This window comes from Heptranchias perlo, chromosome X (genome assembly GCF_035084215.1).
Source record: "Heptranchias perlo isolate sHepPer1 chromosome X, sHepPer1.hap1, whole genome shotgun sequence".
In the NCBI taxonomy this organism is placed as follows: Eukaryota; Metazoa; Chordata; class Chondrichthyes; order Hexanchiformes; family Hexanchidae; genus Heptranchias; species Heptranchias perlo.
In genome coordinates, this window is record NC_090370.1 from 25,287,942 (window position 1) to 25,291,216 (window position 3,275).

Below are 3,275 nucleotides of genomic sequence, written 5' to 3' on the forward strand. Positions count from 1 at the left end.
GCTCCATATATCCGTCTTAGCCTCATATCCCTCAATAACATTGGTTCACAGAAATCTATTAATACCAGATTTAACAATCATAAGTGAGTTAGCATCAATTACAGTCTGAAGAAGAATGTTCCAAACGTCTCATTCTTTCCTTGCAGAAGCCGAGGTGACGTGTGTGCAACACACCTGGAAAAAAGAAAATGTCTCATGATGTTGTGAAGATTGAAGCTGAATATGAATTTATCCCATTTCACACATTGTCATTAATGCAGAATGAAAATGCTCTTGGGCGGTAATCAAACCCCAGCTTTCTGTGTGGCAGGCAAGAATTCGACCACGAAAACATCAATGCCCGAGCGGCAGTTGGCTGCATGTGTCCACTTGGAAACCTGTCTGAAAGAACATACAATCTTACAGACCGAAATTGAGGTTGTTTGATGAGAAACAAACAGCTGTCCAGCTCTAGTGGCGCAATCGGTTAGCGCGCGGTACTTATATAACAGTATCAAGCTCGAGCAATGCCGAGGTTGTGAGTTCGAGCCTCACCTGGAGCAAGTGAACATTTTGCATCTGAATATTTCCACCGGAGTTCAAGGTCCAGCTGGTCTGTTCCAAAAATATTTTCCTTCTCCGTGTTCTCATGTGGGCACTTTGGTTCCTCTGGTCGGCCGTATTGCAATAGCAGGTGTGAGTTTAGTTGTTCACAGGCGGGAGAAGGAGCGATTGGCGACAGCATGAAATGGCAAAGGAGGCGCCACGAGATCTGAAAATCTAAAAAACCGAACACACAATTCTTCTTTTCGTGAAACAGGCATTCTTCTGTTTGAAATGCCGTGTGGGAATATGGGGATCGGGCGGGAAAATAGAGTCGAGGTTGAAGATCAGCCATGAATGGCGAAACAGGCTCGAGGGGCCGTCAGGCCTACTCCGGCTCCTATTTATTATGTTCTTATGTAACAGCTGACACGCTCCTGGTTGCTTGGCTGTTTGTTTTGTAATATCCCTCCCCGCCTATCCGCTTAATCCAGTTTGTTGCTCCAACTTTCAAATTCAACTTGTTTCACTTCCTGATCATGTGATAAAAATAGTGGAGTGCAGAAGGTTCATAACCCGCAGGAAGATCAGCGGTGGAAGGAATGAAAGCAGCGATTTTGCTTCGACAACAATGACGAAACACTCACTTTTCCTTCATTTTTCTCTCAGAGTAAACTTTGGGGAAAGTGAAGCGAACTTGAGTGACTGTAAAATCACCAGGGGTTCTTGCTGCACAAGATGAAATTGGCGACATCGGCATCTGAGAGGCTGAAATCGTGAACATTGTTCCCGAGTTTCGGTAAGAGGCAGCACGGATTGATTTGTAGCGCTAAATGTCTCTGCATTCTACCGCCCACGGAGATGATGCTGGAAGTGTCTGCAATGACTGGGTGGGGGTTAAAAAGTATCCAATTTACTCGAGCAAAGAAATCAGATCAGCCCAACTAAACTCCGTGTTAACCATCCAATTAACAAGCTACAGATAAATGCACCAATCCAAATATTTCCAGATAACGATGGAAGAGACTCGCTTTGAAGCACTTTAAACACTGAGCAATCTCTGTGCAAACAAGGGACGGGTGGTGTGAACGGGCAATCAGTGGTCTCTCGAAATGATCATCGACAGTCCGAATGTTTCTGGTGAAAATGTTGATCAGAGAAGAACAAAGTCCTTTTCTGAGAATGCTCACCAAAGTCAACATATTGACACACATCGTTTCTCCCGCAGTTGTTCCTCCGCTGGAGGACAAGAACTTGCCAGCTGTTTTTAATTTAACTGCCTGAAACAAGGATTTTGAACTCTGGACCCTCAGATCACGACTTTGCTGAGCTGATGCTTTACGGACTGAGCTATCCATGTTCACGGTATTGTAACACTCCATCATAAAGATTCATGGTCGGTCTCTAAATTATCGCTTGTGGACGTCGAACTCGAGTGAGAGTCCGTTTGACAAAATTCTCAGTAATGTCTCAAGGAAAATCTTTGTTTGTTTTGAATCTGATGTGAGAAACATGGAGAGGTAACTCGTGAGTTTACAATTCTTCCTGTTTGTGCCAAATGTCTTGTCATTCGTTTGCACCAATTAAAAAAAACACTTTACCCAGTTGCTCAAAATCTAAACTTGTCCCACACGGGAGCTGGAAAAGGTCTCTCGACCTGTCAGCGGATCAACAACTGAAAACGGAATAATTCCACCCGTTACTCAGTGACACCGGGCAACACATTAAGCTTCCGAATTTTCCGAAACGGCACTTCAAACAGAAGAATGTCTGTTTCACGAAAAGAAGAATTGTGTGTTCGGTTATTTAGATTTAAGGATCTGGTGGCGCCTCCTTTGCCATTTCATGCTGTCGCCAATCGCTCCCTCTCCCGCCTATTAACAAATAAACTCACAACTGCTGTTGCAATGCGGCCGACCAGAGCCGTGTCTTGAACTCGGGTGGAAGTGTTGAGAAGCAAAAGGTAAAACTGCACCACGTGAGAGTTGAACTGACAACCTCGGTGTTGACTCGGGCTTGATACTGTTAAATAAGTCCCGCGCAGCTTACCGATTGCGCCACGAGAGCTGCATCCGATTATTTTTCACATCAAACACCCTCATTTTCGGCCTGTGAGATTGTCTATTCTTTCTGACAGGTTTCCAAGTGGAAACATGCAGCCAACTGCCGTTCGGCCATTGGTGTTTTCGTGGTCAAATTCTTGCCTGTCACACAGGAAGCTGAGGTTTGATTACCGCCCAATGAAGGAGCATTTTCATTCTGCATTCATGACATCGCGTGAATTGGGATAAATTCACAATCAGCTTCAATCTGCACACCATCTTTGGACATTTTATTTTCTCCACGTGTGTTGTGTTGAGGAAACCTCAGTATTTTGTCCTCTGGAGCTGAAACTTGCTTTGCGATTTCAGTTGATCCTGCCTTCTGTATCGCTGAAAAAATGTGAGAAGCAAATGAGTGAATTTTCACAGGAAGTTGCGACACAGCGGTGCTGGATTGGCATTTGAGACCGGGACCTCTCGCACAAACAATCAGTGAAACCTCCGTAACCGATAATTATACCCCAAGACCAAACAGCCGCCACGAACAAGACCGTGCAACCAGTATACAATTCGCAGCCACCCATAGCCGATCAGCCAGCCTTTCAGATCCCTTCTGTTCATCCAATCTCGTTTTCAATTCCGATGTTCAGCAGTGTCAAGTTGAGCACTAACTTTTTCAAGTCACCAATATTAGGCTCTCTTTACCACATT

General features: G+C 44.7%; 1 non-coding gene across 1 annotated transcript; it reads left to right on the top strand.

Annotated features, from left to right (window-relative positions):
- Positions 1 to 447: 447 nt before the first annotated feature.
- trnai-uau (transfer RNA isoleucine (anticodon UAU)) lies at positions 448 to 542 on the top strand. Its single transcript has 2 exons — positions 448 to 485; positions 507 to 542. It is a non-coding gene; the product is annotated as a tRNA-Ile (tRNA).
- The last annotated feature ends 2,733 nt before the right edge of the window (positions 543 to 3,275 follow it).